Consider the following 22,326-nt stretch of genomic DNA (forward strand, 5'->3'; position numbering starts at 1 on the left):
AACCTAGCTGATTGTATTTGATTTGTATTTCCTGAGTTGCTATGGAGATGGAATACTTTTTTTTTTTTCTCTGTATTTATAAATTGAATTTCCTTTTGGTGAATTACCAGCTCATTTCCTTGGCATGTAGAAGAATTTTTCCTAGGGGTTATATGAGGGCTTGGCATCGGTAAAGATGCTGGCTGTGTGTTTTAACCAGCTGTGCCTCTTTTGTTAATTAACCCTATAGCACAATAGTAGCTGGCTCTGTTTTAGTCCGTTCCCCGTTCAAGTGTCTGGCATAGTTCTAACTTCTCCTCCCCTTCTGGAATGTCCTCGGTTTGGGTGTTCAGCAGTTGGCCTGGTGTAGGCACTCGGACGGTCAGGATTTTGGGAGCGAAACCTTCAAGCCTTTGTTTGAAGGGACTTACAAAGGCTTATGGTCATTAAGGGGGGAACGGACGTGTAAAGCCCTGTTGAAATCCCCCTGCCGTCTTTCTCATGGTATAATTACTTCCGTAGTGGATGTGGTTTAAAACCTTGAATCCTGGGCTCACTTTTCCTTTGGTGAACGAAAGAACAGCTCTGGTTCGTAATCTCCCATTGAGCCTCACGGTGGGTGGCTGAGAGTGAAGGAAATCTGGCTTCTGACCGGAGCGTCATTCTCCCTAAGCTACCAGGGTGCTGATCCCCAGTTGCCTTGTGAAACCCTTGACTGTAGGAACAAAGCAGGGGCTTGGAGCAGGAGGAGTGCGGATTGCCTGCCGCCGCGTAATGAGCGCTTGCTGCGTGAGCCCTAGAGGCGTTGAGGGGAGAGGTTCCGGGATCAGGCTGGCTGCCAGCCGGGTCCAGGCCGTGCCCGTTTTTGAGCTCTGTGCCTTGGGCAGGCCACTCTGCTGAGCTTTATCGCCCCGCTCTGCAGAGCGGGTATGGTTCACTCTTCCCTGAGAACTGTCCTTGCGAAGATGCGATGAGCTGAGCCAGTTCAAGCCGAGCCCTGCACTGCCTGGGGCGGACTCTGCTCTTGAGTTTTTCTCCTTGGTTCCCCGTCTCGCACGGAGGTGCCCAGAGTCCATGAAGTGTTTTCATGTCTACCACCTGTTTGATTCTTTCAGATAACTTGATGGGTTCTGGTGTTTTTAGCATGCAAATCGATATAGCCATCGTGTCCCTGAGTCCTTCCCTTCACTGCCCTGTCATGGCTCCTGATCTCCGCTGTCTTCAGCATAGGCCGGCCTGTGGTCTCTACAGCCCCCTCCCCACATCCACACACCTGTTCACCTTCTCTCTCCGCTCTAGCCCCCTGGACTGGTCTCTTCCTCCCATTACAGGACCACACCACTTTGCCTCTCAGAGCATTTGCACTGACCATAGTCTTTGCTTGAACCTCCCAGGAAATCAAACCCAGCCAACTCCTTCACCTTTCTGACTGGCCTGTAGGCCCCAGCCGACGGTACAAGGCCTGAGGGTCTGGGCAGTCAGAAGGTGCAGGGACAGATGATTTCTCCAGCACGTGGGTGGGTTGTTGGTGACCCTTAGCTGGATTGCAGTTGTGTTGTCATTTATGTAATTCTCTGCCCCAGTTCTGTCTTCCTCACTGGAAGCAGACACTCCTTCCCCTCCCTCCAGCCCCAGGCAACCACTAATCTACTTTCTGTCTCCATGGATTTGCTTTTTCTGGGCCTATCTTATGAATTGAATGGTATGATCTGTGTCTGTCTTCTTTGATTTAGCATCATGTTTTCAAGATTGATCCAAAATTATAGCACGTTTTAGTACTCTGTTCCTTTTTACGACTGAATAATATTCCACTGCATGGCTGTACGCCATTTTGTTTATCCATTCTTCCTTTGCAGACTCTGGTGCTGTGTTTGGCTGTGGTGAACAATGTTGCTCTGAATGTTCATGCGCAAGTTGTTTTCTGGACATGTCATTTCTCTTGGGTGTGCCCTTAGGGGTGGCGTTGCTGGATCACATGGTAACTATTTCACTTGTTGAGGAATTGCCCCCCTGTCTTCCTAACTGCACCTCCCGCTAGTGGCGAATGAGGATTCCAGTTCTTCCCTGTCTCTGCCGGCTCGTGTTATCATCTGTCCCTCTTACTATAGATGTCCTGGTGGAAGTGAAATGCTGTCTCATTGTGGTTTTGACTTGCATTTTCGTGATGGCTAGTGACGTTGGTGATTTTTCACATGCTTTCTGGCTCTTTGTGTATTGTCTTTAGAGAGCTGTTCCTTCAAACCCTTGCCCTTTGGTTTTCAATTAGCTGTATTTTTTATCGGGTGTGTGTTATTTGTATATTCTGGACAGTAGACCCGTACCAGATGCATGATGTGCAAATATTTTCTCTCATTCTCGTTTCACTTTCTTGCTGGTATCCTTGAAGCTCACTGGTTTTTGATTTGGATGGAGTTCATTGATTCTTATTTTTGTTGTTGTTATTTGAGCCCTCTTATTTTTGGTGTCTTGCCTAATTGAGTTTGTTTTAACAATCAGTGTTGCAGTATTATGCCTCAGAATGATTCACTATTTGGAGAGTAAATACTCTGGCTCTGGCCCAATGATTTTGGGGTTCATTTGGGGAATTGTTCATTCGCCCTCTGGACTCACCACTGTGCTACGTGGACATACCTCTCGTGCCAGGGACTGACGCTATTTCGGGTACAGTGGTCTCCCTTCTGAGCAATATAGCGGGTGCCCGGAACATACCTGTTGACCACATGACCGAATGATGCAATGCTTCCTCTGGGTCTCGATTCCTCACGTGGCATGTCTGTGTCCCTTCTTTGTTTCTCAGTTACTGTTGTTCTCCCCCCTCTCCCCGCCCCCGGTCTCTCTGAGTGTGTGCGTGCACATGTCTTTCTCTCATTCCTCCCCTTCCTCCTCTGTGTCTTCCTCTCTTTAGGTGCCCCTGGCTTGGTCTCTTTATTTCTCTCGAAGGTCTCTCTCCTGCCGTGCCTCTTTGTTCATTATTCCTTACCTTTTTCTTCCAGTTTACCCCATCAGATGGCTACAGCAGGTGACCGGAAGTGACCCTCTCTCTGCATTTCTTTCTTTCCTTCTTTCTTCTCTTTGGTTGTCTCTGGTGTTTAAGAAGTTTGGGGAACTTAGACACAAACTGTTGAATTCCTCGTCCCTGCTACGCCCCCGGCTTGGCAGGTGGCGCTCTGGAACCAGCTGGCACAGTGCTCAGGTTTGCAGCTTGCCGTTTGCGAGCCTGTCCCCTAGGCCTCCGGCACTTAATTTGAGATTCAGTTACGAAGCCGCAGCGATGCCTTTGCACTTTCTGAGCTACATCTTTGGCATGTCGGGTGGGAGCAGCGCGGGCAAGTTTTCTCGTGTGTACCCCTGCCCGAGTTCGTTAGGAGCTTTATTATGGAAATGACTGCTTCTGCCTTTGCATTTTCCCGTGTTACTCTTCTGTATTGATATATTTTCACCTGCGCAACGTTGGGATATTCTTCAGGGTTCTTGCTTTCTGATTGAGTGGCAAGCCTCAAATTAACACACAGGAAAGGAATGGAAAAGCCTCTGGGTAAAACAGATTTGCACTCCACGCTTCTTTTATTGAAAGGAAGAGTAATCAGTGTTTGGAACAGAAAAACTTAAACATAATAGAGAGTGGGTGAAAACCTAGGTTGTAAATTTGATCTGGGTGTATATGTATATGTTTGGAGTATAGATTCTGATTTATGTTCCCAGTTCTTTTTGGCAGGGTATAGAAGCCTCAGGGAACTGAAGAGAAGCAGGTAAGGATTTGGAAATAAATAACAATTTAGGGGTTATTGGAAAAGTACAATTTTCTGTTTCCGTAGGACTTGCGTCTGCGCTGGGGGGGATAGGGAGGGATATGCGTGACTTAATAACTGATCTCTCTCTTGAATACAGCTACCTCTGGTCTCAGAGATAACTCAGAACTGCTTTACATATATATTTCCCAGTACTATAGGTTTTGATTTTACATCTCCGCTTTTTTCGCATCAATCCGACACAAATCTTGTTAAATAAATATCCATCAGGTGTGTTCCAGCAGTTACCGCTTGTCGTTGGTTTGTCCAAAAGACCGGACTGGAAAAAGAAAGGCAGTCGTTTCAGTTGGCGAGTATTGACTTTAAAAGTCTTCGTCTGAACGCGCGTCTGCATGAACAGGGCTGATGGTGATGCCTGCTGTCCATCCTCAGGTTAAGGAGCTTTCCTGGAGGCCCCATCTAACAACCGGGGCTTACAGCTTACTGGCTGGTGTCTCTTAGTGGCACCGCTCACGTGAGGGAGGTGTGACGTGATCTTCTGGCCTGGAGCACGGCCTTCCTGAATAAGGCTGGGCTTCTGCCATGACGGAAGAAGGAGGCACGCTGGCCTGCGCTGGCCGTAGAGGGGGTGCCGGCGGTAGCTAGCGTTCATCGGGCGACGCTGTGTACCCAGACGTACAGCGAGCACGTTAAGCGCGTGGCATGTGGGGAACCAGACGGAGCCGACGTCTGCCTCGGCATTTAGTGTGTGCTTGGCTAGCAGGCTCGATAATCGTTCAACCCCATTTCCTGGGTTGTACCTAGCTCCCTGGACTCGAAGCTCCTTGAAGACTGGAGGATTCGCTTTTGTCCCCCAGAGCTTACCTAGCTTGGTGTTATGCACCCAGGAGCTAGCCAGCGAATGTGGACTTACTAAACCAAGGCTATTTGTACTGAAAAGTGTGTGTGTGTGTATTTTGATTGCCGTGAGCTGTACGTTTATTAGAATTTTAAAAGCAGGCACTAGAACAACGAAAGGAAAAAAACTGCTTTTAATCTCATCACTAGTTTAGAGCCACTGTTCACATTTTCAAAGTGCTTATTTTCAGTCTTTTATCTTTGTGTGTCTGTGTGAAACAAATTTGGGGCATTCTATGTATATCATTTTGAATTCTCTCACTTCACTTGGGATTACATCATGAGCATTTTTACATGTCGTTAAATGTTTTTCCTTAGCAGTCTGTGTGGCCACATCACGGCTCCTCCTTGCTACGGCCTGGAATTGGAGTTGTTTTTTATTGTTATGCTGACCATCGTCTGTTTCTGTATCTGTGTCTCTGTATCTATCCACACGCACACATACACACATACGTATATGTATATACGTATACACATGTACATTTATACATACATTTATACGTTATACATTTATACATACATGTATATACACATACATTTGTAATAATTTTTTAAGAGCACGAGAAGGGGGAGAGGGGCAGAGAGGGAGAGTCTTAAGGAGGCTCTGCCCGCAGTGCACAGCCTGACGTGGCGTTCAGTCCCACAACCTTGGGATCACGACTTGAGCCGAAACCGAGAGTTGGACGCTGAACCGACTCGGCCACCCAGGTGCCCCGTATGGCGACCATCTTTCTGTGCACGTTTTCGTATGTGACTCCAATGATTTCTCTAGGGTCAGCTCCTACAAAGCGGGTCCCTGGGCTCTCTCCCACATGGGGTGTTAACATTTTCACTTTGCTGATCGGATGACACGTCTTGGGTGTCTGTGGCGATGGGATTTTTCCCAAGTGTTAACCGTTTGTGGTTGTTTTTGTTGGTGTGAAGAGTCCGTTTATTGCTGGTCTTCATTGTTTTTTTCTTACCACATCTTTAGGCTTTTCTCTTTATAATTTGGTTGTGCTTCATATTTATAAGAATTGTGGTAACACGTGGCCACTTTGGTGGCAAATACTTGTTTTCCCTTCATTTTTCTGTGTCATGTGTTTTTTTTAATGTTTATTTATTTTTGAAGGAGAGAGAGACAGAGTGTGAGTGGGGGAGGGGCAGAGAGAGAGGGAGACACAGAATCAGAAGCAGGCTCCAGGCTTCGAGCCGTCAGCACAGAGCCCGACGCGGGGCTCGAACTCACGAACTGCAGGATCGTGACCTGAGCTGAAATCAGATGCTCAACTGACTGAGCTACCCAGGCGCCCCTCCCCCCCCCTTTTTTAATGTTTATTTATTTTTGAAGGAGAGAGAGAGACAGAGCAAGAGTGGGGGAGGGGCAGAGAGAGAGGGAGACACAGAATCCGAAGCAGGCTCCAGGCTCTGAGCTGTCAGCGCAGAGCCTGACACGGGGCTCAAACTCATAAACCGTGAGATCATGACCTGTGCCAAAGTCGGATGGTCAACCGAATGAGCCACCCAGGCGCCATCTGTGTCATGTGTTTTGACCTATATAACATTTAAAATTTTTCACCTGATCACATTGGTGGACTTTTCTTTCTGATTTTGTCTGTTGATTTGGAAAGTTGTTACAGCTCCTGAGAACTAGTGTTTACTTCTTGGACTTACTTAAAATTTTTAAGTCTCTGCAATACATTGGGAGTTTATTTTAGTGTTAGAAGTAGAGAGAGGTTCTGACTTGGTCCCTGTTGTCTCCCTCCAGCTCGCTAATTAAGCAGTTACTTCGTTCTGCGCTGTTCGCTAACACTTGGTCTCCCTCGGTTTGTGATGCTTCCTTTCTGTCTTTTTCATAACTTAAAAAAAAAAACAACATTCTAGGGTCTGTGTCTGGTATCTTTTGTTGCCTTGAATCTGTTGGTGGACTCTTGAGGCCATACCATAGCATGTTAATATAGTCTTGTAGTATGTGTGTGTGTGGGAACAAGTCCCTGTTCAGTGTTCTTTTAAAAAGAACCTTTTATTTGCTCCTTGTCAAGATAAGCTTTAAAATTTGGTCAGATTAAAAAAATAATGAGGATTCCAGTTGTGATCTCATAACATGCCTAGGTGGCTTTTAAGAGGATTAATGATTATTGATTAAAATTCTTGCCTGGGCTTGGCCTGGTGGTCCTGTAGAAGTCATTGTTGTGGAGCGGGGGAAGTTGACTTTGTATTAAGGCAAGAAACCCTAAAAATTACTAATACTATTTTATATTAAGAGGGAATTTATTGATGACTTAGGTAACAAGTTTTCTGGCTTTAGGCACTGCTTGGTCAAGGACTGGCTATTATTAGGGCCTAATTTGTGTGTGCTTGTATGGCTATTTGTAAGTCTTTGTTTCTCTCCTTGTTTGCCTCCGTCTCTCTCTCTGTCTCTCTCTGTCTCTCTCTGTCTCTCTGTCTCTGTCTCTGTCTCTGTCTCTGTCTCAGCGTTTCCCTGCTTCTGCTCCACGTTGGCTCCATCATCAGACAGGCCAGGCTCCCCTCCTGAATATAAGATGATTGCAGCAGTTCTGGGACCTGGGCCCTTTTTAGTTCACGTCCAGTGTGGCCTAGGGGGAGAGTCCCTGCGTCGGCATCGCACGGCTGTGCACAAGTTTCCTGGAGCTGCTCTGACCCGAGCGTGCGCGTCTTGGAACCAGCACTTGGCCGGGAGACCGCACGCCTTGGTTGGCCCAGCCCCGTTTGCGTGCCAGCCTTGGCCCAGGGCCGGAGTCAGGCCCTGGGTGGAATCCGTGGTGAGGGAAGGTTGGGGAGAACTGGCCTTCCAGACAAAAGTTGGGTGTTCTTTCCCCAGAAGTTGAGGAAATGGGGTCTGTGCTTCTAGTACGTAGCACCTGCCCATGACAGTCTCTTGCGAGCAGCGCAGCACTCTCCAGCAGCGTGCTTCGAGAGAGCCCAGGGCAGGCAGGTGCCTGTCGGAGGATGCCAGCAGCACCCTGATGTTTCAGGACAGGGGGTTCCTCTTGGTCCCGACCTCAAATCCGATGAGTCGTCCTCTGGTCTTCTCTCTGGAAAGCAGCTGCCTCTCCCCCATCCCTGGTTAGAGGAGCCCTGGGCCGCTGAGTTTCACAAAGAAGGGCATCGATCCCAGAGTTGACCTACGTCTGCCTTGGCTGTCTTCCGTTACGGGTAGAGAATCCAAATCTTGCCAATTTCTTCCAGCTCTCCCGACGGCTGATTTCACGTAAGGGTCAAGCAGAGCCGAGCAAGGTGCTGCTGGTCGGTCCACATGAAATCCCGTCAGGACCTCTGAGGTTAAGGGTGCACGAGGCAGGAAGAGGAACAGAGGCTTCGAGGAGGCCGGTCAGTATCAGCTGAAGCACGAGGTTCAGTGGAAACAGGCCCCGCTGTCAAAACGCAGAGTTAATTTTTACGATTTTTTCCCTGTCATTCGTGTTTCTCCAGCACCTGATTCCACAACCTGGGGTAGCATTTTGTGTTCCTGAGAGAGGGTTGGCCGGGCCTCTCAGTAAGCGGCTCTGTAGTCGAGTCACTGCTGGGCTCAAGAGACGCCTCTTGTCTGTTCAAGGATGCTGATGGCCTGTTTGGGCCTTTGTTCTGGCCCAGACACCCCTGGGCATTTAATTGGGTTAAACAGATGTTCGGTTGGGTTTCGGGTCCGTTTAGAAAACTCCGAGGGCGTTGATGGCGGGGTCGGCTCTGTCCTCACGGATGTGGGCGGGATCGCCAGCCCCCGGAAGCCCTGCTCGTTACTGTTACCGTGCGCGGACGGCATTCCGTGAGTCACGTGGGTGACGTCGGAGGATCCCTGTTGAGACTTTGCACCCAGTGTCACAGGGTCCCTTGTGGCTCTTGCAGGGCTTGGGTTCTCACCAGCGTGGACAGTGGGAACCCCCAGTAGTTGGAATTATTCTGGGAAATCCCTGGGGAAGGTATCATTTTGTGGGTGTTGGTGCTTCCGGCAGCGGAACGGATGGTTGATTCTGAAGTCAAAGCCCACACACGGTGGCTGGCGGGCACTTAAGAGCTAGGTCGTTCCGGCACCCACACTCTCACACAGTGTCAAGCCCTACAACCTCTCATTGAGTAGGAGCCTCCTAGCGGCGGGGGCACGTGGCCGCCAACACTCCGGGGGAGCAGCAGGCCACGCGTCTCTTGCGCACACGTCCTGGCGCCCAGGCGCGACGAGCGGAAACGTGGGGTGGCACCCGGTAGTGGTGTTCCTTTCTCCTTTCTCTCTCGGTGCGGGTCTGGTGTATCATGTACACAGCGGTGCGTGCACCTAGCTGCACGTGCACGAACTGTGCATTCGATGTCACTCTGGGACACGTGCTGCACGTAACCACAGCCCAGTCCCCTCACCTAGGTGGTCACGCAGCTGGTAGAGCGAGTGCTGGGGGCAGGGTTCCCGTGTGGCCCCACCGATCCCCAAGCCCCAGCCTTCTCCCGCTCTGCCGCCTGGCTCTTGGCATCTCTCCCGTGCCTGGCATCTCCTTTGCAGACAGATAATAACTCCGATGCCTTGTGATGAGTTGATGAATGAGTAACTGAGAATACATGGGCTGAGGGTCTCACAGGATGGGAGGTCGCTGGGTAACCTGAATATGATCCTGGAGGCTACTCTTGCCCCCTCAGGGTGATCAAGTGGGTCTAGCTCTGAGAGTGGAAGAAGATTCTGTTTTTTCCTTCATAAAATCACATAAGTCACACGCGCTAAACAGAGTTTCTTGTGCCTCCTAGAAACAAAAATCTTCCTCTCAGTACTGATTGGGACAGTATTGTGTAAATGAAAGATGGTTTTACCATTTTTGAGAACCCGTCCCCCGTCTCTGAGAATTGGCTGCGGCTGGAGGGAACGATGCGGGCGCGCTCGCACGGGAGGGTGGCTGGTTCATGTGCAAACACAGATGCGCGTAGCTCCAGGAGCCACATTTCTCACCATTTGTTACTGTTACTTAATTGGAAGTGACAGTTTTGTGTTCCCAAAAGAACAGTCACGTTTCTCCTTCCAGATTTGTTGTGGCAATTTACTAGTGGATCTAATTATAATGTTTGGTGGGGCCTCGGGTGGAGGGCCCACCTAAGTGGTAATCACACATTTTTCTTATGATATAGAGCACTGGATTTTTCCCGCCTGTGTAAAAATTGCTTCTAAATGGTAAAGCTAAATTGAAAAATGTTGCCCTTTTTTGGTGGATCCTTTATGTGATGGTTGAGAGCTTTGGCCATGGAATCGGTCAGTCTAAGGCCGAATCCCGGTGCTCTTCCTTACTCACTGCATGCCCTTGGCTGGGATGTGATGTGACCCAGCCTCAGTTTTACCACCTGTCAAATGGTGAGATAAGAGGAGCTCCTCAGAAGGTTGATAGGACACTGTCTTGTCTGTGACGGACTGTGACCGTGCTGTCAATCCCTGACTAGTGTGGTGCCCGTCTCCCAATATGTGTGACTACTATCTTTTTTTTTTTTTGATGATTGCAAAAAGATGGCTTTTTTTATTGTTGATAATCTTACTATTCTTTTTTATCATTAAAATTAAAAAAATTATTTAATTTACATCCAAATTAGTTTATAGTGCAACAGTGATTTCAGAGGTAGAGTCCTTAATGCTCCTTACCCATTTAGCCCACCCCCCTTCCCACAACCCCTCCAGTAACCCTCTGTTTGTTCTCCATATTTAAGAGTTTGTTGTGCTTTGTCCCCTCCCAATTTTTATATTATTTTTGCTTCCCTTCCCTTGTGTTCATCTGTTCTGTCCCTTAAAGTCCATATGAATGAAGTCATGATATTTGTCTTTCTCTGACTGAGTAATTTCACTTAGCATAATACCCTCCAGTTCCATCCACGTAGCTGCAAATGGCAAGATTTCATTCTTTTTGATTTCCAAGTAATACTCCATTGTATATATATCCCACATCTTCTTTATCCACTCATCTATTAGTGGACATTTGGGCTCTTTCCATACTTTGGTTATTATCAATAGCACTGCTGTAAACATGGGGGTTGCATGTGCCCCTTCAAAACAGCACACCTATATCTCTTGGATAAATACCAAGTAGTGCTGGGTCGTAGGGTAGTTCTGTTTTTAATTTTTTGAGGAACCTCGACACTGTTTTCCAGAGTGGCTGCACCAGTTTGCATTCCCACCAGCATTACAAGAGATCCTCATTTCTCCGCACCCTCACCAACATCTATTGTTGCCTGAGTTGTTAATGTTAGCCATTCTGATGGGTGTGGGGTGGTATCTCATTGTGGTTTTGATTTTATTTCCCGGATGATGAGTGACGTGGAACATTTTTTCGTGTGTCAGTTGGCCATCTGGATGTCTTCTTTGTTGAAGTGTCTAGTCATGTCTTCTGCCCATTTGTTTGCTGGATTATTTGTTTTAGGGTGTTGAGTTGGATAAGTTCTCTGTGGATTTTGGATCCTCAGAAAAATACGGAAGCTTTGCGAATCTGCCTGTCATCTTTGCGCGGGGGCCATGCCAATCTTCTCTGTATCGTTCCAGTCTTAGTCCATGGGCTGCCGAAGTGAGCACTACTTGTGACTATGTTATGATGACTTTGTCTTAATTCTTTCCATCTGCTTGTGTTTTGAAGGACAGTGTCCACTTCTTAGGTGTTTGCCCTGGCACAGGCAATGTGGACTTTTCCTAGGTACTTAAGGGAAATTTCTCTTCCACATGGTTAAAAGTATAGTGCTTAAAGACATTTAATTTTGCTTTTATTTTTTTCCTGCCAAACTGAAACCAGTGGTTGATGGTTAGCTTATAACCCTTGCATCTCTCCTGACTGATGATGACGGAGACCTTGGTCAATGAATTCTGAAATAAAAGTTGTTTCCTGCAGAAGCAGCTTCTGTTTCTTTTATGGGAAACAATGAGTTAGCTGCTCTGGGGGCAGGCTGGTTTGGTGGTGGATGGTGTGTTCTAGAGAGATGAGTTGGTTGGGGGAGGGCACAGCGCTAGTCATTTCGTTAAGGTTCCCCTTTCTCATCTGTGAAATAAGGATCTTATTCACAATGTTCACTCTGTAGAGTTTTTGTGAAACTTCAGGGAGCCCACAAAAGATAAGGAACACAGTGCCTGGCACATAGAGAGCGCTCCATAGATGTTAGCTGTTGTGTTTTTATTTCTGTTCTTACTTTCCTTGCAAAGTTCTGAGGATGACTGAGAGAGGCACCCCACGTGTTGATCTTGTCATCTTGTTCCTTGGAGTTGGTAATTCGGACTGCTGCAGGTTAACACTGAAAAAAGTTTGGTGTGAAATCAGGTGGCTCCTGGTTTTGGAGAAGCGCGCAGCTCTTGAGGTCTCCAAGGACGTGGAGCTGGCAGACGTTGTGACGTATGACCTTGGATGGTGTGAGGAAGGGACGGGATGCTGGTGGAGACAACTGATCATCCTTAGAGCTAGTCCCTCCTCCGTTTTGGGGGGGGGGTCACAGCTTGGGGGTCTTTGGATCAAAAACAGCGCTAAGTTGAGTTCTAGAGTCAAAGAGGAACCTTTCAGTATCAGCAGTACAGAAGGGCCAGTTTGTGATGTGCTGGGACCAATGACCCCGGCCCACCGTGGTCACCGTCAAAGACCAGAGCTGTGACACATCTACTCAGGTTTGCGGACTGGGGTGTGGGTCAGGTCTAGCTCTGGTGAGGAGGAGCTGGAGCTCAGACCTGAAAGAGGAAGGCATTCCCCTTCCACACCAGGTTTATCTCGTTGCCTCGCAGGGGGAGAAAGTCCAAAGCAGGAGGAGGAACAGGTGGCAGAAAAACCGAGGAGAGGCCGGTATTGTCAGGGCCCAGGGTGAAGGAATGGGGGGTGGCCCAGAGCACCCTAGGCCTCACAGGTTCCAGGAAAGGATTTGGTCTTTGCTTTAAGAAGAATGGAGTGTCTTTCAAGAGTCCTAAACAGGGATCAAATTGGCCTTTTGGACTTATTACATTGTCCAACTGCGGAGAGAGAATTGGTGACGGCCAAGGTCTGTGCCACTTGAGCTGTTGGCCCCTGCAGCTTTCAGCAAGCCAGGTGCAGTAGCTGGAAGCTGGGGCATTTGGCCGAGGAAACGGACACGACCAGGGCTCCGTGTCTTATGTTTTTAGATCGAACCCTTTCCTTTCAGACTATATTCTTGGTTCAGTCTTTCTGCCTCTGCTTCAGTTCCCTATGGCTCACACGGTCTCTTTCCTCCTGCTTTTCCCTGAAAACGATTCTTTGGGTAAAAATAAATACCTTCCCGCTTAGAGCAGCTCCTCTTCCAGATGAAGCGAATAAGTGAGTGACTGAAATGAGCAGTGACTCGTAACGAGGAAGGTGCCCGTGGTCCGTGATTGACACAGGTGCAGCTTTTCCTCCCGGAGAGACGTCGGTTCAGTGTTCCATTTACAAAACGCGCAGCAGGACCCACATTCCATGGTGGCTTTACCCAGCAGAGCATTACAATATTGTTTATTTTCAGGCTCAGTGAAGGCTGAAAAAGTCCCCATTTCAGGCGGTCTCCAGGCTAGGTTTGCTTGTCTTTCGATTGGGTTCCTTAGGTGGCATGCTTGGGAGGTACCATTAGTGTGTGTCTTCAAAAAGAAAACCACCTGTGACGGCGGCCACGTGTGTTTCGTGTTCCAGCTTTGCCGTTGTGCAAGAGTGACGCTCTCATTTTCGTCTCCGAGAAAGGTAGACAAAGGTGAGACCCACGGCTCTGAGCCCACCTGCCTCCCCAGTTGGGAGAGGTCATCGGCACGTGCTGGGATTGTCGCGGCAGCCTCTGCTGGTGGCCCTGCTCCCACCGTGGCTGTGCCTTCCCTGCTGTGAGTCTCTGCTGCTGCCATGGGGGGCCCTGGAAAATAGAAGTTGGGTCATGTCCCCTCTAGCCTCTCGGGCTTCCTTTCATACCTTCCCCCTCACAGCCCCACGTAGTCTGGCCCTTCCCTCTTCTCCGTTTTCCTTCCGCCGTCCTGCCCCGGACACCTCCGCTCCTTCCCCTCTGGCATGTTGCAGTCTCCAGACTCTTGCTGCCTCTTTGGCCTGGTATGTTCCACTTCCAGATCTTTATATGCCCTTCTCCCTTTCTCCCCAAGGTCTTCAGCTAAATACCACTTTAGCGAGAGACTGTTCTATGTGTAATAGCACCCCTGACCTAGCTTCAGTTTTCTGTGTAGCTCTTTGCACTGTTTGACATAAAAACTGGTTTGTTGGCTTCCCCGGCTACCCCCCACTAGTGTCAGCTCTAGAGAACGGGGGCTTTTCCCTCTCCTCTGCCGAATCCTGGACCCAGAAAGTGACAGGTGCACGGTTGGGCTGTGTGAGCGTAGCCGAACGAGTAAGGACTTGAGAAGTACCCCGCTGGGTCTGCGTGGTCGTGTCTGGGAAAGCGAGGCCGTGCTTCTCTTACCTGTTTTTGCTTAACAAATCACCCTAGAAGTTAGTGGCTTAAAACAGCCACCGTTGCATTTGCTCACATTTGTGTGAGGCAGAGATTCGGTGGACACAGCCGGGATGCTCATCTCTGCTCTGTGTCACCTGAGGCCTCAGCTCCAGTGGCCCGGAGGACCGGGGGGGGGGGGGGGCGCTGGGCCAGCTGCGGCTGGTGCATCTGCACCTGTGTTCTGGCTGGTGGCCACGTCCCTTGGTCCTCCTTCACCCGAAGTGTCCACGCGCCCTGCTCGGCCTCAGGCGTTCCTGGTCGTCTCAGGGCTCTCGGGAGTGTTCCTGCCGGACGTGGCAGCCTCTGCTTGTGTCACACCTGCTGGCCAGAGCGAGTGTCACAGCCAAGTCCAGGTCAGCGAGGGCAGTGCGTGCACAAGCACAGGGACACCAGGAGGTGTGGTCCGGGTGGGGCCGCTGTACAGAGTCTGGCAGGGTGTGATGCGGAGCTGAAGGGACAGATCTAGAACCGCCTGCTGGGTTTGTACCTTGAGTTCATGACTCTCCAGTGGTGGGCTTGAGCTAAGTGACCTGATTTTTCTGTGCCTGTTTTTCTCACGGATAAAATGGGGCAGAGGCTACTCGGTAGGCTTGTTGCTGAGAGTGGTGGGAATATGTGTAAAAGCTCTGAGGATGCCTCCTGGCCCGTAGTAAGCACGGTGTCAGCCGGTGGGTGACCGGCACCCATCCGTGTGCTGAACCGTCCTGCCCTGCATTTCCGCTCTCGTTTCTTTGCCTTCTCTTTATTTCACCTGCCAGATGTTGCTTAAGCACCTGCTGGGTGCCAGCCCTGTGCCTGGGCTCTGGGATACAGGAGGTCCCTCGTGGGGCTTGCGGGAGGCTGGGGAGGGCATGTGGGGAGGTCAAGAAGACTTCTCAAAGTGTGTCGTGGGCCGGGTTGGAGGGCTCGGGGAGGCCAGAGTGCACGCCCTCACCTGGGCTGGGGCAGGGCCGGGCCGAGAAGACTTCCTGTGGAGAATCTCGTAAGACAATCCCTGAAGGATAAGCTGGGCTTCGGTGGGCAGAAGTTTCCAGGTGGGAAAGGGCACATGGAAGGGCATGTGCAAAGGCCCAGAGGAGGATGAGGAAGCATGGTCGATAGAGGGACTGAAAAGTTAGGGGCAGGAAGGGCTGGGCACAGTCCCCCAGACACGGACCTGCAGTTTGTTACTTCTTAGGGTTTTTAATGCCTGAAGTTTGTGATGTAGAAGCCATTAACTTAATATTTTTAGTTTTTACTTTACTTTTTTTTTTAAGTTTCTTTATTTATTTTGAGAGAGAGTGAGAGCAGTTGAGGGGCAGAGAGAGAGGAGGGAGGATCTCAAGCAAGCTCCGTGCTGCCAGTGCAGAGCCCAGTGTGGGGCTCAGACCCACAGACCGTGAGATCATGACCTCAGCCGAAGTCAAGAGGTGGACGCTCAACCGACCGAGACACCAACTAGTATTTAGTCGGTGCCCCAACTAAATATTTTTAAAGAAAATGGCCGCACTCCTCCAGACCCCCTTGTCACAAATGATCCATAAGGACTTCCAGAAACAGAATTAAATGACAGAGAAGACTGTTCGCGAGCCCCATCCTCAAACCTCAGAGTGACAGATTTAAAGGAAGGCTTTTTACCCCTCCTTCCACCCACGCCTACTGGGTCCCAAAGCATATGAACTTCCTGTCTGTAAGCCGGAAAACTGGGAGGTCCTGCTTGAGAAATTCTGGGTTGGGGTTCCCCCTTGGTGACCTCATCCAGTGTCCTCTGAAAGTATGAGACCTCCTTGGTCTGCCTCACCACCCACTGGCTCCTCGATTTCTCGGGAATCCGGTCTTCCCCTCTCCAAAATGGGGGGCTGTATGAACTTGATAGGCTGGAGAAGAGAATTAAATCGGGTGCTGTAATCACACTCTCGTGCATGCTTATTACCTCTCCGTGAACATGGGCTCAGCCCTGGAGGAACCCGTGCCCTGGGTTTCTCGCCCCTGTCCCGACACCTGCCTCGTAACCTCCTCCTGGTGCTGGCGGCCTCCCCTCAGTCCTCGGGCGTCTCTGGGAAAGCTCCCTGCGTCCCCTGGTCACACCTCTGAGAGGCAGCAGCTGCCTGAGGGGCCCCGGGCGCCCAGCCACTCGGAGCCTTTGGACCACCGGCTGCTCCTCCAGGTGGCACGGCGCCCGTCGCGGGGGAGCCCCTGCCCCTTCCACCTTTGTAACTGTTCCTCAGATCCACTTGGGCGCCAGCCCAGCAAACCTCAGCCCTGGCCGGCTTTGTCCTCGCCGTCTGGACCGCCCGCTGGGGATGAGGGTGGAGGAGGGTTTGCGTGTGGGGTTCTAGGAATTTTCAGACCCACACGGAGAAGCTGGTGGTACTGGGGCTCATCTCTGTGGGTCTGACCCACAGGAAGTAGTCATTTGTCCGTTCAGCTGGTGCCCTCCAACCCTCCCACGTGCTGGGCCCAAAGATGGGGGGCACACAGTCCTTGGGGCCGTGAGCCTCCAGGGACCGGGCATTCACCTGGAAGTATTTGCTTATTTTTTCATCCATTAATTCCTTTATAAAAACACTTGTTAACTGGCAGTCATAGGCCACTCTCCTTGCCATTTGGGCTCCCAGTGAATGAACCACGTGAAGGTCCCTGTCCTGGTGGGCTTACCTTCTGGTTGAGGGAGACTCACCGTCATCAGCAAATAGGGTAAAAAAAATGTATGTCCTGTTGCAAGGTGATAGTTGCTCTGGAGGAAAAGTAAAAACCGAGCGGGCCGAGGGGACCGGGAGTGTCTGACCAGAGGCACGCAAGGAGGAGCTTCGCTGAGAAGGTGCTGCTTGAGCGCGAGCTTGAATGAGGGAGCCGTGGCCAGCGGGTGGGAGAACATTTGAGGCAGAAGGAGGTGGCCTGGGAACGGCCTAGGGTGGGAGTGTGCCTGGCACATCCCAGGGACAGCAAGGAGTGACTAGGAAGGAAGTGAAGTCACAGAAGGTTCCGGTGGCTCACCTCCTGCAAGGCCTCATGCACTGCTGTGAGGAGGTTGTGTTTTTTTCTGTGCAGAAACTGGGCGGGGGTGGGGGCGGGGAGGGGAAGCCACTGAAGGGTTTCCGAGAGAGGAGTATCACCTGACTTAGTTGTTGAGGATCACTTTGGCTGCTGTCCAGAGATGAGCGTCTAGGCGAGAACGGCCAAAGCAGGGAAGAGAGCAAGGCGGTGGTCACAGGAATCCAGCTGGGAGGTGGTGGCCGAGACCTGGGTGAGCTCTGGCTGGGTGTCGATGTTGGGTGTCCAGGAAAGGATTTCCCGGAACTTGGGCGGTGAGGTGTGAGCGAGAGCAGCACGGGATGGCTGGGAGGAGCTTGCCCTGAGCAACCAGAAGCTTCTCCTTGCAGTTGACCGGGACGGGGATGGCTTTGGGCAGAGCAGCCCTCGTGCGACCAAATGGGACTTCTGGTGCAGACATGCTGTGTTGGAGGTGGCTGGGTGTGGGAGAGGAGACGGGAAGGATACGTGTGCATCCTGGGCTGGAAATACACGTGGAAGGTGTGGACAAACCAAGATGCTTAGGGCCCGAGATGGGATGAGATCCGTGGGAGAGAGAGTGTAGACTGAGCGCTGGGGCCTTCCACCTTGAGAGCTTGTAGGAAGGAGGAGGACGTGCCAGCTAGGGTGACGGAGAGGCAGTGCCTGGGGCGGGGGGGTGGACACCGAGGGAGAGTGTGTGGCCCTGGAAGCCCAGTGAAGAACATGCTTGAAGGTGGAGACTGTGAACACCGGTGTCAGACGTTGCTGATGGACGAAGTGAGATGGGGGCAGGTGACCTGTGGAATAATCCGGCGCCCGCCAGCGGTGACGTGGGCTGGAGCAGGTGGGGGAGAGCCTGGTGGGAGAGCGTTCAGACAGTGGGAGGAGAAGTGCCACGAGGACCTGGTTAGGCAGCTCTTGGAGGAGGTTGGCCGCGGGTGACGGTCCACATTCACGCCGCCGGGATTTGTGGAGGACACGCTGTGCCACCGTCTGTCTTAGCTCTCTTGCAGGTGATGGTGGAGGAGGCGGGCGTGACTTGAGGCCTCTCTGTGTGTCGTTCCAGCTGTCCGTGACCCCCTGCCTTCTGGCCTGCTCTGCGGATATGCGATGGCAGAGCCAGAGGCTTGGTCTTGCCACCCGGCCTCCGGTTCCTCCTCTGTCTTCCCGGTTGTATTAGTTTGCTTTTGCTGCAGTAACAAACGTCACAGCCTTTGAAGCCATGTTAGCGTATTATTAAATGTCTGACGGTCACAAGTCTGATGTGGATCTCTCTGGACTGAAACTGAGGTGTTTGCAGGATTGGGTTCTTCTCCGGAAGGTCTGGGGGAGAAACCATTTCCTTGCTCGTCCGGGTGTTGCGGAAATAATGTCCCAGTGATCATAGAACTTAGGTCCCCGTTTCTCTGCCGGCTGTCACGGGCACTCCCACCCCCGCAGACCTCTTCCAGTCCCCGCACGCAGCCTCTACGTCCCACACCACCAGTGGCACACTGACTGCTTGTCACACGCGGAGTCTGACTTCTCATTTGCAGCATCCCCTGCCTTCCAGCCAGAGCAAGTTCTCTTCTTCGAAGGGTTTGGGTGACTAGAGGGGGCTCACTCACATAACCCGAGATAATCTCCCAATTCAGAGTCACAGAGGTGCTATGCAAGGTGACACATTCCCAGCTTCCAGGGATTCACGTGTGCTCACTTTGGGGAGACCCAAACCACCCAAACCCCACTGCCTACCACACTTGTCTCCGTGCATGCCGCTAACTGGTTGCTCAAACCTGGGAGTCAACCTTAGATTCTCGACAGACTGCACCTCCCATTGTGGTCAGGAGGTCTTGTCTCCTCCATAACCCGCCCCCAACCCACCTCAAAGAGGGCCAGCAGCTTCTGCCATCTCACCGCCATGAGCCTGGCTCAGGCTGCCACCGTGTCTCATGTGGAACGTTGTAGCAGCTCCTAACTGCTCTCTTCTCTTCCAGTTGTGTTGTTTAGCCATCCATAATTCACACAACCATCAGAGCAACTTAAAAATAAGCAAACGAGTGATATTCTAGAAACCCTCCCCTGGCTTTGCTCGTGAGAATAAGGTGGAACATTCTCCCCATGGTCCCTGAGGCCCCGTGTGATGCACCTGGTGCCTGCCCTCTGGGCTCCTCTGCCCCCCCACACCCTGTTCACCATGCCTCAGCCACACCGGCCTCCTTTCTGTCCTCGAAGAAGCCCCCTCTGTGCCGTGCCATAGCCTTCACCGTTCCTTTGCCAGAATGTTGTCCCCTGCGGTAGTTCCTAACCCATCTTGTCTCCTCGGAGAAGCCGAATTCTCCCCTTGTCTGAGGAGCTCTTCCCCATGGCACTTCCTCCTGGTTTTTATATTTTGCATGGCCATTGTTACCACCGGAAATTATGCCCTTTTTTGGCTCGTTTGCCACCAATCAGGTGCCAGTTCTAGGAAGGCAGCAGCTTACTGTGTCCGGCTCCCCGTGGGGTCCAGAGCACGTGACCCATGGCCACCGCTCCGCGTGCATGTACTGGGGGAACAGACGAGCTTCTGGCATGAGGACCCTAGAATGCTTTTGGAGAATGAGTTGTGTCTGTAATGGCAAAAAGTGCTTTCTTCGACTCGCAGCACCGCAACACCGAATGTGTGGGGATTTTTCCCACACGAACCATTCCCCGACTCTGGGGACACCAACCGGGTGTCCTGAAGTTGAGTTCAGTTCTGATGAACCGGAGTGAGTGCAGACACCACAGCCTCGGGGCCCGTCCCGGAAGGCGGCCTCCGTTTCAGATGCCAGTCTCAAGTCTGAGGTCTCCACCTGCACTTTGGAGTGACTGGCTATAAACTGGAGTTCCCGCCACCCCTTCCTCGGGTTCAGCAATTTCTAGAATGGCTCCAAGCACTCAGGGAAATATTTATTTACGTTGAATGGTGTATAAAAAATATTAGAAAGGATACAGGTGAACAGCCAGATGAAGAGGTAGACAAGGTGAGGTGTGGTTGGGTCCCGACCACGGGAGCTTCTGTCCCCGTGGGGTTGGGGTGTGCCACCCTACAAGCACATGGACGTGTTCACCAGTGCCGAAGCTCTCGGATCCTTCCAGGTTAGGAACTTTTGTGGGTACTTGATCACATAGGCATGATGGATCATGATGAACTCAACCTCCGACCCTTCTCCCCTCGAATGAGGACGGGGGTGGGACGGAACGTTCCAAGCTTCTAATCACCGCTTGGTGTTTCTGGTGACCAGACCCCTTCCTGCAGCCCACCAAGAGTTACCTCATTGGAACATAGGATACTTCTCTCAGGACATTCCAAGGGACTTGGGAACCCTGTGTCAGGAACTGGGGTGCTTAAGACCAGTGTTTATATGTCTTACACAGTTTATCTGCCTTTCTACCTTCCTGGCCAAGAGGAAGAAACACTTTCTATCTGCTCATGATCCATGGGACTTTTCATAGTTTGGGAGTCAGCTGGCACATCCAGCTCTCCTCACGGGCGCCAAGTATGGAGAGAGTGGTTATTTTGTTATTTACTTTAATCTAATATACAGACACCTTAGAGGACTTCTAGCCTCCCTTAGGAAGTTTCCTTGGCTCTCAGGATGAAGAGGACTTTATGCTTCCATCATTATCTGAATGTAATAGTCAAGTATGAAGACACTGCCATATGCGGACCAGAAACAGCCCATCCATGCAGAGAGAGGTAGATTCAGCCCTCTGGCTTAGAATGTTCCAGTTTCTTCCCCGGATTCCTCCTCTTGTCCCTTCCGTCGTCAGCTTCCTCCAAATCTTCCTTGCTTTGGGTTCTTAGATATAATTAAGATTTTTTGAAAGTTGTCAGGGTTGCAGAACATCTCTGTAGTCTTTTTGAAATAGCCTCCTGGTTTGTCATATATTATCATGTTCCAAATATGTCAAAGTCTGTTGCTCACGTGGGAAGGAAACGCTCAACTTCTAGATATCCAGGGAATTGTTGAGAACCCAGAGCAGTCAAGGCCAGGCCGCGTGGTCCGTCTGCCCCAGCTTTGAGGGGAGGTGGCACGGGCTCCCTCCCAGTGTGGGTGGGATTGGTGACGTCACTGGTGGATTGGAGCCCTCCCTCTTTTTGCCTTCCGTCAGCTAGAACAAGCCCTCATTATGTTGCGTTGTGCTGTGGCCACCGCCAAGGTATGTCTCTGGCTTCCCTGGCCCAGCAGCCTGGGTAAAAGCCGTGACTGAAGGTGCTGTGCCTGGTGAGCTCCGTGGAGCCCCGAGGAGGGGATGATTGGGGCTAGCCCTGGAGGGTCCCTTGTGGCCCCTACGGGTGAGTGCGGGGATATGCCTGTTCTCTCAGTTCCTAGTTGCTGTGCATAGGACTTCTCTCATTGCTTACTGCACTGGTTCAAACTTCGTGCATTGAAATCACCTGAGTATTTGTCAAAATGCAACTTTCTGACTCTCCCCTCAGACTGATTGAAATAATTCTGGGAGCCGGGTCTTGGACCTTGCCTTTTACCACTTGCCACTCCCATCCATCCCTCGCTCGCCAGGTGATTCTGATGAGGGTGGCCCACGGTCCACCCTCAGAGTCCCACCGATCTAATGGACCTGCCTGTGGTGTCACCACCTTGTCCACGAGCACCCTTCCCTTCTCCCTCCCTCCCTCCTCTCTCCTGCCCCCCCACTGCGTCGGCCTCTGTCCCGCTTGGACCTGGACCTTTGCTCTTCCCCATGAACATGGATGTTCCCTGTTCTTCTGTCCCCTTAGGAGGCAGCTGCCACGTTGAGGCTCTTCCTGTGCTTCTCTGTGATCCTTCTTTTCTTTCCACGGTGACTTGACCTTGTAGCATTCTTGAGAATTGTAAGCGAGGTGAGCTTTCAGAAGGATTTCTTTTCTAAACCCATCAGTAGTCCCCCACCCCCACACCCCGTCTGAAACATCAGCTCTGACCTTGAGTCTCAGGGATGTGGATTTTTCTTTCCTGCCTCTGTTCTGGGCGTCCCTGTTTCAGCCTTGACATTGCCTTGCTGTGGGTGCCTGGAACAGAGACAGATTGTGAGTTTTCAACATGAATTGTGTGAGCGTTAAAAAAACAAACAAACAAAAAAAAACGCCTCCCCTTGACAAAATTCCCTTCCTTAAATCTTTTGTATTACTGGCTTTTGTTGACTGGCTGTGTCCTTGTGGCTTCAGGCGTGGTGAGTGTCCCGTAGCTGCTTAACGTACGTGCTGCTGTTCCCTGTGGGCTGGAGAGGTTGCTCCTCCGAGCCCAGGCTCCGGTCCCTCACCTCGGGGGTGCATGTCCCTGCCCTGCAGCTCTCCAGTCTG

At 51.1% G+C, this 22,326-nt stretch overlaps 1 protein-coding gene and 1 non-coding gene across 3 annotated transcripts in view; one reads left to right on the forward strand and one right to left on the reverse strand.

Moving 5' to 3' along the window:
- SNX29 (sorting nexin 29) overlaps window positions 1–22,326 on the forward strand; it is a 493,130-nt gene that overhangs the window by 223,978 nt on the left and 246,826 nt on the right. The window lies entirely within an intron of this gene.
- Window positions 11,045–11,151, reverse strand: LOC125928679 (U6 spliceosomal RNA). Its single transcript, XR_007459734.1, has one exon. It is a non-coding gene; the product is annotated as a U6 spliceosomal RNA (small nuclear RNA).

This window comes from Panthera uncia, chromosome E3 (assembly GCF_023721935.1).
Source record: "Panthera uncia isolate 11264 chromosome E3, Puncia_PCG_1.0, whole genome shotgun sequence".
NCBI classification, from domain to species: domain Eukaryota; kingdom Metazoa; phylum Chordata; class Mammalia; order Carnivora; family Felidae; genus Panthera; species Panthera uncia.